A 13687-nucleotide genomic window follows, 5' to 3' on the forward strand; every position below is an offset into this window, starting at 1 on the left:
AGCATAGGATTACTGAGTAGGTCAGAGGAGGAACAGTAGAAGCAGCAGCAAAGGGAAAAAGAAATGTAAGAAACAATTTCCAGATACTAGGAAGAGCAACACAAGGAGCAAGCTTACTGTTTCTTGCCTATGTAGTCCTATTCACTGCAACGTTTACTGAGGGCCCATCTAACACCAGTCAAGAGAGCCTCCTATGCATAAACTCCAGAAAGCTTAAATGTCTACTATTAAATGAATGTTTATAGCAAATTATGATTCACTCATTTATGATGGTCAAAAAAATAAGGTGCATCTTTATGTACCAACACCATTATATATTGTTAAATAAAAATGTAACTTGAAGTGTGATACAATTACATAAGTAGGCTTTGGGAATATGATTTGTACATGCAAAGAAAAAGATTAGACAGTAAGCCAATTAATAGCACTTATCCCTGAGGTGTCAGATTGTATTTTCCAAAATTGCTAAAACAATATTTCCTTCATACATTCTCTTTTAGAACCTTGACACTTTCCCTATCAAGAGGTAGAGTCTGTGTTCTCTGCTCTTGAACCTGGGCAGGCCAACATGACTACCTCAATAAACAGAATGCAGCAAAAGTAACACTGTGTGGTTTCCAAGGCAAGGTCATAAACAATAATATATCTGACTTTTTTTCTCTTTTGGGACACATGCCTTTGGAACCCTGAGGTACCATATAAGAAGTCCAGCTATCCTGAAGCCACGTACTGGAGAGACCACAGAAAGACAGAAGCTGCAGCTGTCCCAGCCTTCAGGTGCTCCAGTTCTCCCAACTTGGGCATCAGACATGAGTGAGCTAGCTTTCAGATAACTCACGTGAGAGATCCCAAGTGAGAACCACTTAATGGAGCCAACCCCCCAGAACCCTGAGACAAAATAAAATGTTGTTTTAAGCTACTAAGTTTGGGGGTAGCTTGTTATGAACAGACAAGAACACAGGGGTAGAACGTGTCAGGAAGAGGAGGGGGCAGCTACACTTATTTTATATATACTTCTTTATTACTTGGATTCTTTTCTACATAATAACTTTATAATTGCAATTTTTAATTCCTTAGATCTCTTGCTGTCATGATAAAGAGGGAAAAACTGAGCTTATTCTCAGAAGACAGTGAATCTAAAATTTCTACCTATCATCTACCCTGACTATTCTTAACCACTCTCATTGGTACCAGCATTTTACGGCAAAAATATCTGTCAGAAACTCAGACTTGGTAACCTACCTAATGCTAAGTACTATTTTTGATGGTGGGTCAGAAGAATTACTAAACCAAAAATAACTCAGGTATAGCATTGAGATCTGTACCTCAGGGTTGAATCCTCTTTCTGATTCCATCAAAACTGAACTGTGAGCTTCCTAAAGTATAGACCTATGTCTTACATAATATATAACCAATATTAATCAGATGAATGAGAATAAACGAACTAAGAAAATTAAAGGGTGAGGGTAAAGAATACGGAGGGGGATAAGCCAATAGGAGACTCAAGGACCTTACACTTCGACTAAGAATCCAATTCATACACATGAAATGAAAACTAAAATACTTAAAATGTGATATACCTTATAAGGAAATACAAAAAAAGTTATACATACTTGTAACTGAGTACATAAATACATCTTATATGTGAAGTAAATGACTGGCCCAAATGTGACAGGGTTCACTGGAAAATGCCTCCTAAGAGAGTGACTTTAAATAGGTTTTATTAAGAAGGTTTTAACTGGCAGGATAAGGATATATAAATATACGAAGTGAGGAAAGTAGCAAATACCAAGAAATAAAGGCTGAAAGCATATAGCAAGAAGAAAGGTAATTTACTTCAGTGTAATAGAAAACATCTTTAGGAATAAGAAAGTAGAATGCTAGGTAAGGGAGGAGGAATAATGTTAGAGAAACTAAAAAGCACAGTGATTAAAAATTGGAATATAACACAATTCGAACTAAGAACTTCTTCAATGATTTGACGAAAAGTGTTGATGAAAATTATTCTAAGAGTACTGTGCACCATGGAATAGAGTAGGGAAGAGGCAAGAAGGCCAGTTTTACTGCTGCAATCATCTCAGCCAGAAGTGATGAGGATGGCGACCACAGATGTAAAAAAGAAGAGAGCAATCTAAGAGCTGTGATAGTGAAAGAATCAGCAGAATACCACTGATGAGTTAGATGGGAAAAGAGGGAGAAAAGTAAGAAAGGAAAGTAATAAAAGGGTAATTTAAATGTTTTAAATATAAGAACTCCAAGACCAGAGGTAAATTTTAATAAGGAAAAGGATAATGGGAAAAAAAAGACCTAGATATAAAGAATTTTAACTAAGAGGAAATAAGCATTTGCATCAAAAGCAACAAAGGCCTACAAAAGTAAAACAGAGAAAAACAAATCAACAATCAAAAAATAAGTAGTTAGGAAAGGATTACTTGCAATGTATAAGAATTCTAATGATTTAGGAGGGGGCTAAATACCTCAGAAACAGAAGCACCCACCAACTAATAAAAAGATAAAAAGGTGTGCCTTAATCTATGCCGACTACTATTTTAAGTATTTTATAAATACTGCCTCATATGCTCACAACAATCCTATGACATGGGTACTATTATTTGTCTCCAATTTTACAGACGGAGAAACTGAGACACCAGCAAAGTTTACACAAAGTTACAGAGTAAATTGTGGAGGTCAGATTTGCACCTAAACAGTCTGGTTCTGTTAAGGGTGTGGTTCTGGGCAAAGATATGCTAACAGTCAACTTCTGCTTCTGTAATCTGCTTGCTTGTTTGATGTTAACTAGGGTGTGGCTAATCTGTTTTCCTTGTTTGATGTTAAACCAGGGTGTGGTTCTAGGCTTTATGAGATGCCTCTTTTGGGAGCTCAGGGCTGATCTCCCCTAACCCTGCGTGGTAGAGAGTCAGTCGCAGGCTGGTTAATAAAGGCTCATAATTCATCTCAATTGGCTCCGAGGGTCTTAGAATTGATCGCGCCACAACAGTTCCAAATTCCATGTTCTCTACCAGCTCAGTATTCTAGGATTAATTAAGTCACTGAGAAAAATTAATGACAGACCTAAAAGAAAAAGGTGAGGAATTAATTTGTGAGGGCAAAGACTCAAGAGATGGTTGATATACCAAAAGTGCATACAGTGGGGAAGAAAACAGATCCAGAAAACCAGAATAAAGGAGAATTTATTGACAAGGAAGGGGTGGGGAAGACTGCCTTAAGAGTTGGTACATGTAAATATAAAAGTTTAAGAAAATTAACTGATGATAAACCATTATCGACTTGATGTTTGGGGCATAATACTAACCATTTAAGTATAACATTTAGAAAAATAGCCATGTTTAACCAAAACATAACCCATTGCACAATTTAGTAGCATAAGCAATGATAGAGGATGTTCAGCAAAAATGCAGGCATGTGTCAAGGAGGGAATATTCCAAGTTACAAACAGGTGTTTAAGATTACCAAGCCCTCTACCACAGAACCAAGTACATAGGGTTTCAGCAGCAATCATCATGCTATGTCTGTGCATTTTCCAAATGTTCTGAAGACATCAATTACCTATTATGCTTATGGGAAGATGCATATTCCTGGGCCTATCTAAGATTTTAAGAATCTAAGTGTGGAATTCAGGAAACCAAAATTTTTACACTTTTTCCAGGCAATTCTTTTGCACAAAAGTTGAGATGCACTGCCTTCTTCTACTGCAGCCTAAGTGTTAGAATTCTGTGACTCCCCTACTGTCTGTCTCCTGTGGCTCTGTGATCTGACTCGGATCTGCTAGGTTCTTTAGGTGCCTATGCTTGACTTGTGCTTACTTCTGAAAATCTCAATCTCGGTTTGGTAACATAACCAAGACTTGGCTTTGGAGTTTGTAGCCCTGAAATCTCTATCAACTCCAATAATGACACGGGGCAGAGCAAGTTCCAATCCCTTTCCCTGACATCATGGAGCTTTTGTTAAATATAACATATGGTGTTGACTGAACACTGGACTGACTCAATATATCAATTCTTATGTTGCCAGATCTTTGGAGAACATACTCATTACTACTCACCATCTGAATTTGTGTTGCCTCTAAAGTAAGAGGGCACACGTGTCCTGTCTTTGTCCTGATAACTGTAAAACCTTGTCCAGAATGAAAGACATTTTCTAAGAGAATAGCTGCCACCATATAGACAGTGTCTATGAGAATGCTTCAGTTTCTGGACTAGTGAAAAAGTGAGTTTTTCTAAGACGTCTATGGACCCTGACAATGGGACAAACGGTGGCCAAACGTTGTCTACTTGATATGAGGTAGAACGAAAAAGAGCCTCTTTATTGAACCAGGGATGCTCCTTGGTACCCAAAACTAGGATCTTGAAAGAATGGCTTCCAGGTACTTTCATGCTTTAGCAGATCTGTGCCTCAAATTATAGATGGAATATCTATGTTTCCACTGCTACCTCTGGTTCTCTTTCCTTAACCTTGGCTAGTTTTGTAGTCTCACTTTGTCATCCTTCTGGTTGCACAAAACCAGAAATGACTAACATAAAAACTAACACTAAATTATACTGGGAGACTTTTGCCATTTCATGCAAATTATTTGATCTTTGAAGAAAAGGATTACATCCAACTCATCTTTGTATTCCACAGAGTACCTGAACATGCACTGCTAGACTTGACATGTTTAACTGAGTATGCCCTGCTGGACCCCTGCAAAAGAATTCTCATGTAGAGAACCCAAAAGCATTAGCCTCATATAAAAGATGACATCCCCCTGTGCCTTATCCGCCAAGGTCATGGAATAGAAATAGACTCATGGTCATGCTATGCATTCAGATTTCTCTCTGGCCAACTGAACTAAAGGAAACAAACTGTCGCCACTAACACGTAAGCTTCGGTTGAAGGAAAGAGCAGTTCAAGTCAGCACCACAGCAAACCAAATCCACCTGCAAGTCAAAGTTATGGAGAAAAAGAAACTGTGAAAAACTATAGCAAGGCAAAGAGAAGTGGAAGGGAGAAGTGAGAAAGGCAGATGAAGCATACGTGGAAAAACAAGGCAAGACAAGAAATCATATGTCCCCAAAATGAGAGACGAGCTTCTCAAGATTCCTGACAGTTCTACCATTCACACAAGGTCTGGTCATTCTTTATCAACCCAAAACAGCTGGATCCCTACAACAACCTCTCCTTGAAGCAACACAATTTCTGATTAAAGCATTATTTTTTTAAAGAATGTGCATCAAGATAAATAAAAAGCTGGCAACAGATAAATCCAAAGAGGAAAAAAAATTGTACCACGAAGAAAGTAAAATCTCAAGTAGCCAAAAAGCTCTCTAAATATGAATCTGACTTATCAAGAAGTAACATCAAAATTTATCGTATTCTGGTCAATAAAACAAATTAAAATTTAATTGGCCTTTTCAAAGTAAATTGTCAGTGTTGACAAATAAATTGTCTCACACCTGGAGGAGACAAAAACCACGTGATGTATCTTTTTTGTTACTATATTGAAAATACCTTGTTGGCTATTTAAAGCAGACCTTTGTTGTTAGATGTCTGTAATAATCAGTAATATGTTGGATTAATAGCCTCACCTTTGAAGACAGGCTTTATAACACATACGACTGATAAAAAGGAGGTAAAGTATGTAATCTGCCCTATAACTAGCCTTTAATCTGATGGTCCTTCCTCGTACCTAGACTAACAACAATACCAAGAACCCTCCCCCGCTTTTTTTTCCTCTCAAGATATTTTCTCTGAAAATCATCTTTGAACTGACACTGAAGCAAGTTCCCTTACAACAAATCCAAAATAAAACTACCACATGAGCTCACAATTAATTGATCTAAGAAGTGCTTCAACACTGTCAAAGACCAAAGACCAAAATTCATGTCAAAATAACTATAATTTTGGTTATCTAAACAGATTCTACCATACTTCCTCCCTGGCAAGAAATATATCATTTAAGCCTTGAATTCATTTAAATATTTCACATTTTATTTACAGAAATTTCCAAAGCTAGTGTTAACTTTTGGGTACTTATTAGTACTAAATGGGTACTAATATTTTAAGTCCTCAAGGAAGGCTTGCCAATTTTTAACTGTTAAGGGTGGAAAATTTTCAAGTGAGCCAACTAGCTAAGTCAGCTACAGGGAAGAAATATCTTTAGATACCAGAAGTTGTCCTACTTGCTTGGGTGTGGTTTAGGAGGTGTATTGTATAAGATATGATGATGGCCAATGTCTGCTTCCGTAATTCACTTACTTGTTAACTAGGGTGTGGTACTAGGTGATGTACTGTGCTAATGGCTAACTTCTGCTTCTGTAATCTGCTTGCTTGTTCTAGGCTTTATAACTGCCTCACTCTCAAACCCTGGGGCTGATCTCCCCTAAGCCTGCATGGTAGAGAGTCAGTTGCGGGCCGGCTAATAAAGGCTCATAATTCATCTCAATTGGCTCCATGGGTCTTAAAATCATTCATGCCATAACATAACTTCTCAAAATGAGAAAGTTTAATTGGAATTTTCCATAAAAACTTTCAAGCTGTGCCAAAAGAATTTCTGAACTACTAAAAAAGGCAAGAGTGAAATTACTGATCTAATAATTGGTATCTTTCTCCTTAGTTATACTGACAATACAACAATTTATGAATAAGTAGGGAATAATTCAACCTCTGTGGTGACAGACTAGTTCTGTATCGAGATTGTGGTGGTGGTTACAGAATACACACACGTGATAATTATATTAAATGGCACAGAACTATATACACACTGTACCAATGTCAATTTCCTGGTTTGGTATTGTACTAAAGTTATGTAAGATATGACCATTAGGGGAAACTGAGTGAAAAGTACAGGGCCCTCTCTACTATTTTTGCAACTTCCTGTGAATTTTTAATTATTTCAAATTTAAAAATAAGTAAATAAGCAAACAAACAACTCGTGAGTTTACTTAATAACAAAAATACCATATATAAAAAACAAATTAGTCTAAATACCCTGTTTAGCAAACTAGAAAACTGAAAACTAACCAGGTAATATTTACAAATTTACACGGTCAATAACAGAGTGAAAACACCTAGTTAACATGCTGTCAACTAAACATATTATTTCACAAAATGGAACTTAAAATTGGAAGTAATCAATAACATATTCATTAAATAATTCCTTGCATTAGGGAAGACCAGGTCATTTCATGCCTATAATGCATTGAAATGTTAAGGAATAAAACAATATTTTTTAAATTATTATGTTTTATATAAAGGAAGGAACTTTTTTGAGGGAAAAAAAAGTCAAAGAAATTTATATAACCTTAGACCCACCGCCTATGGAGGAAAATGTCTTGAAATTGAAAAGCTTGACTGATACAGAATGCTAAATAAGTAAGATCATGCCATCTTTTCAGAGAGGTCTTCCTAAGAGTATACAGCAACTATTCTTGTCCTGAGTGGTTCTAAACTGCTACTATGTAAAACTAAATATAAGCCATCTTTGACTAAAAAAAAATGCATTTTCAACCAAATAAAGATAATATTCAGAATAGCTACTTTCAAGTTCTCCACAATGAACAATTACATTCTGTGAAGTCAAATGCTGGCTAAATTAGTGGTTGCAAACTATAGTCATAATAATGCATCGTACAAAAATTACATCGTACATTCTAAAGTCTAAACTGATACCTTAGTTATCATCCTGCTACCCCTATACAATAGTTTTGGGTAACATTGATCCTTGTGAGGCTCAGTTTTGTAAAAAAAGGACGTTCTTTCTCTTCTTTGAAAGGAATGACACACAGATACAAATCATCATATGTGTACCATCTACTACTTTGGAAAACCAACTGAAGCGGTGGAAATAAACTAGCCACCCAATCTCAAGTACAAACATCAGTAAGTAAACAAAACAGAATGTCTGTCTGAATTGCCTTCCAGATCATGCAATGCAACTATTTGATTGTTCCAAAAGTAATATAAAGAAAACACATTGCTTGAAATGGAGTGAGAATTCAAATTTGTGGGGAAAAGTGAAAAAAAAAAAAAACTACACAAAATTAATAATAGATCTTTAGTGAAGTTAGGCGAGAAGATATGAAAAGTTGGATTAGCAAGAGAAAATCTAGGTTAGAAACATAAAAATGTTTTAACAGAGTTAAGAAAATGATTTTTTAAACTGTAGCCTGAATTAGGCAATAAGCTAACTAGTATTATTATTTATTTGGGGACAGAGGGAAAAAAGCCAAAGCAACAGGATATGCTATCATTCTTTACACAGCAATATGCTTTAAAATTCAAAATTAATTCTTTAAACTGAAGACACTACTAACAAATGCAATCCTCATAGACTAATACCCAAACCTCCTTATCTAAACTGAAGAGTATTTGCTTGGCCCACCAATAGTTTGGCATGGCTAAGAGTCTGGGATCAGTAATGATGAAATACATAAGGCAGGAACCAAAACGTAAAACACTCGGCATAACACAATAATTATAAGTTAACATTTATGATATGCAAAAAGCATTCTAAGGACACACAATAATCCTATGAAGAACGGACTATTTATTCCTATTCTACAGATGAGGAAATTGAGGAAGAGACAGATTAAATGACTTGCCCAAGGTCACACTGCTAGTATGTGGCAGAATCAGGATTTGGACACAGGTGAAATGACAGTAAGAATTTGTCTGAAAGGCTAGGGAGCCATTGCAGAATTAAAGGCAGAGCATGGATGAAAATCAAATTCAAATTATATTTTAGCAAGATTGCTCAGGTAGGGCCAAAGAATGACTAAGGAAAAACACTGAAAGCAGAAAAATTAGTCGAGACTGATGTGGTAAGCCAGAAAAGATGAAGGCCTGAATTAAGGGAATAGCAACAAAATGAAAAGAAGTGAATAGATAAATATAAAGGATGCAAAATCAACCTGACTTCATGATTGGATTGAGAGAATAAGAATGATTTCATAGCTTGAATGACTAGGCCCAACCTAGTTCATATTTTAAACATACTACTACTTTATCAAAATCTGAAAGCACAGTTTCAATCTAAAGTCATCCGCATTTCAGCAATAGCCACAGCATTTGACTTTACCCTTTGAAAAAAAGTGACTACACATATGGAACTTACTGCCACTTGGCTACTCCACACTAATTGTTTAATATGCATACAGTAAAAAGAGCTATTAAGTGTTTTCGATAAACCACATGTAGACCACTGATAAACCACTGGATATAAGTCGGACAGAGAAGCTACAAAGAATATACCCAGTATGTGGAATTTGGTAAATATTATTATCACAATCAGCACTCCAAGAAAAATCTAAACGCCCTTTGAATAGATTTGATTCTAATTTTATCACTTATAAGGAAGGGTCTGTAATCACTTGTTTTAGTATTTAAAAAAAAAAGTAAAAATATAATTTCAAAGCAAAATCAAAGATTGTTCTTTTTTCTCCTTCTGTTTGTAAATGCAACAAACAAAACAAAACAAAACAAACACTATCCTTATAGCCCAAGTCAAGGATCTATAAAATATTGCATTAAGATTATAATAATCATTGGAAAAACTTACTGTAACTTCAACTTTATTACCATTGTACGAGTAAAAAAGCCAGGGACTTCCAGTAACTAGATGCTCTTGGAAAGTGTCCAAGACTATGTTATAGTAAATTTCCAACTTGTTTCATCTAAGATCAAGAAAAACAAGCCATCTAAAGCACGGGATTATGTTTAAATAGACTCTAACTAAAAATTTTATGTCAAATAATCACTCGGAAAAATCTTTATACTTATGATGGGCCCTAAGACCAGTAAGGGTCAACTGGGGGGATAACTGCACTGAGGAATCCAAGTCACATATTACTTAATATTATTTTGAGAAACTTTCAATATCAGTAGCTTCCATTTTGAGAGAATTAGATTTTGGCAGAATCTGTTAAAGTAATGGTTTACAATGATAATGAAAATCTCCATAGCTTTTGTAAGTTTGACAGCATGTGGTGGTTATTCTTTGATTTCTAGCCTGAGCCACTCCTTAGTCTCCCGTTATTTGTGGTTCAGATTCCTTTTTTATGAGTTGCATAGGTCTATACCAATTTCATACATAAGCAAACATAAAGGTACTTTACATGTGTGAGTGCCTATGTGAATGTACAATTATAACACTCTTGACAAGCTAGGATTTCCACTCTTCACTGTTTAGAAATTGAAGTTCTACTAAATTGAGAAGTAAAAGCCAGCAGTTAAGAGAAAAATCTAGCCAAATAGCAAAGGGAGCTTTTAAATTAATTCTGGAGCCGAAAAAATCTAAATAAAGCAGGTTCACAAAACAAAGCCAACACATTTTCACTGAGCATCTTTATCTGTATATGTTCATATTTTTTAAAAGTTGAGTGGTATGCAACTTACATTTATGAAATATGACATTGTAAGATAAATTTCTAATTCCCAAAAGAAATAATTCAAGTTTAAAGATCTGCATATAAAAATAATAGAAACAAGAGCTGCAATAAAATGAACGGAAAAAGCAAACATGGTTTTACAGGAAACATGAAGCTGTCTGAAACATTAAAGGTGAGATAGACTGAATATAATATATAAAAGACCCAAAAGGAATAAATTAGGCATAAATATTTTCAATGTGTTCAACCCCTACTGAAACAAGCAATGCCATTACAATTAATGCTTGCTACAAAAGTTGCCATAAATTGGCTACTTCTATTTTTTTAAATGATGAACCAAAGAAACATATGTTGCAATACTGTTTGTAACTTACCAATACTGAGCTATTAAGTTTCTATTAGTGATGCTTCACTCAAGGCTGAATTAGTACAGCAGTAAAAATGAAGCCTCACTAAAGACATTCAACATAAAGCTGACCCTTAAAGGCTCCCTGATGCACATCTGCAACCACAGTATTTTCACCATATGCAGTACACTAAACTAGCAACAAATTGGTTAAAAACAGTTTGGATTTTCAACTTCCCATAATACAGGCAACATTTTTCAGAGCAATCATATTAAAATAAATGTGTCTTTCACGGTTACAGGATGAAATCTTAAGCTGGACAGGTACCAATGCCCTAATTTTCTACTTTTTTCGTAAACCATATGACTTCCACATGCTGAGAATGTTTTATGCTTTAACCCGCAGTAAAGGCTTTACATCATTTTAATGTTCAGTGCTAAATTCCAACAGAATCATCCCAAAGAATGCAAGGAATATATCTGATTTACTTGTAATGATTTTAACCAGACTACTAGTGAGAAAGAGTTTAATGAAAGCTTTTTCCAGTAACTTTGCATTTCCATAGAAGAAGAAAAAAAACAAAACAAAATCTTAGTTACAGGTGTGGAAAAAAAAATATTCATACTTTTTCAACTCTTAACAAACATTTTCGTTTTTATTTCTGAAATAATCACTGAACATTTTAATACTCTATGTCTAACAAAATTACTTTAAGCCCCTCCCCCACCAAAAACCTGCCGTGTAGTTATTCAGGATTTTTCTCCAGTTTTTACAAAGTAATGTTTCAGATTAAGATAAAAGGTTAAAACAAAAAATTCTGGAACCTTTAATCTATAACAAACTAAAGGCTTGGCTTTGTATCAACATATCCTATATTCTAATTTTAAAATTTAGAGGACACATCAATTTTTTTTTTCTATTCGGGTCAATCAAAATATATATGCTACCTCATGCTTTTATAGTCAGCTCGTCTATGTGAATGATCAACTGAGAAATTTCACATTAAAGGTTACAAAACATACCATAAAATTACATACTGTATCTATGTGACTTTCAGTTTTTATGGACTCTGTGGTCCTTTACCAATAGGTTCGAGAATTGATATGTTTGGAGCCAAATACGTAGACACACTAACTTCTTAACAGTTTAAAAGAAATTGTGCCAATTCCTTTAGTTATTTAAAAGTCCATTACACTAGGAATCTGTCACATGAGGATTATTAAAAAACTTCTATTTCAGACTGAAGTACAAAATATATGATCTTAAATTCTCTTGGCTTAATGTTATTAAATACCGAAGAATGTAAGAAACATGGGATGTTGCAATTCTTTTCCTTTTATAATCCTAACTGAAACTTGAAAAAAAATCAGATTTCAAATTTTCCAAACTTGACTTATGCACACAATTCAACTAATCTACAACCTAGTTGTGCAATTTTAAAGTAAGTTTAATGCAAAGCACTCTAATTTGATGTGATAATTACCTGTGGCTAAAAGAAAAATAACAAACGCAGATCCTTGTCAACTAATGATGTATTTTACACACAAAACCACAAAAAGCACAACCATATTAGTACAAACTAAATAGGCACAAGAGGTATTATGTCCAACCTGGAAGAGAAATGTACCATGCCAAGAAAGGAAGGAAGGACTGAAGGAAGGGAGAAGGGAAGGAAGGAAGGAAGGCAGAAGTCTCTATACCTGCAGGATCCCAGGGAAGTGAACTAGTCACATCACTCTAGCCTATACGAAACATGAGGGCTTTTAAAGCTTCAGGGTAAATTTAAAAAGCAATCACTTTACATTCAACTTTATATAGTACGGTATCTTTAATGCCAACTGCATTCTTCTCTTCACTCACCCAATGCTTCCTTACTCTTCCATACCAGCTTTCAGACAAATGCGAGACAGAACAGGGTGGAGTAGAAGAAAAATACAAACAGCGCCTTTCAGCTACTCCCCCCGCCTCCAAATAATTTCCAACAGTTTTTCCTACTATGAAAAAAAGTCACCCTATCTCAAGATACACAACAGTCATTCTGAGTCTTTAGTAGACACAGAGATACATACGCATGTCAGCACTCCCTGACCCCAACCCACGTCGCCGAATCTTAAGTAATCTTTAATCTAACACGAAGACTATGAGATACCTCTACCTGCTGTTTCGGGGTGAGGGTGGGTGGAGGACACCTTTCAAAGTAGCCCCAACAGTGTAACCAAAACACAGTTCCGGAATAAAATATTAAGAACACTTTTCCTTTCCCACCTTATCTACCGACTTAAGGATGCGAAAATCCATCTCTACACCACCTCATCTCTACAATTCTCCTGCCCGGAGTTCGGGGCGGAGATGTGTCCGGGGGAGGGGGCGGAGGCGAGGAGGAGAAGTGTGATCGGGCAACGGGACACGAACGAGTTGCTAACCCCAGCTACCCAGCTACCCAGCTACCCAGCACCAAAAAAAGAGCCCAAAGGTCCAGCACCAGGACCCCACGCACGCTTCCCTGCCCAGGCCCAGTTAAAAGCTATGACTCCAGCTATCTAACTTCCTATCTCTAGACATTTATTCAAGACTAACATATCAAACAAGTACACGTCACACAGTTTTAAACACAGTTAAACACCCCCAAACCCACACACCTCCAATACGCCTTACAGTTTCCCAAACTCCAAACAGGAGACCCCACCTCCAGGATTCAAACCTTCCGCCCATAGTGGAGGAGACGAAGAGAAAAGAGTTAGGGAGCAGCCGACGCCTTTCAATTACCGCCTCCCACGAACTGCCCCACCCCATACCCTGCGTCCGGGTCACCCACTCGGAAGACCCCTGCTTCCTCTCCTCTCTCAATCCGGCCGCTTAAGAGACCCATCCGCAGCCCACTCACTTTCTCCCCAAAAACCCTCCAAAAAAAAAAAAAAGTGAAAAGAAAGACGTGAGTACAGAGACTTGAGGTAG

General features: G+C 36.2%; 1 protein-coding gene across 16 annotated transcripts in view; it reads right to left on the reverse strand.

Annotated features, from left to right (window-relative positions):
- The window catches only part of HMBOX1 (homeobox containing 1), a 151567-nt gene that overhangs the window by 137549 nt on the left and 331 nt on the right, over nucleotides 1-13687 (reverse strand). For 3 of the 16 annotated variants that reach the window (XM_025042517.1, XM_025042509.1, XM_025042516.1), the window contains exon 1: nucleotides 13372-13684. The exons of the other annotated variants lie outside the window; for them this stretch is intronic. The gene's annotated coding sequence lies outside the window, so the exon portion shown is untranslated. Of the gene's footprint in view, nucleotides 1-13371; nucleotides 13685-13687 lie in introns of those variants that run through there. 16 annotated transcript variants of the gene reach the window in all.

The sequence above is a fragment of the Pteropus alecto genome, unplaced genomic scaffold, assembly GCF_000325575.1.
Source record: "Pteropus alecto unplaced genomic scaffold, ASM32557v1 scaffold50, whole genome shotgun sequence".
Taxonomy (NCBI): domain Eukaryota; kingdom Metazoa; phylum Chordata; class Mammalia; order Chiroptera; family Pteropodidae; genus Pteropus; species Pteropus alecto.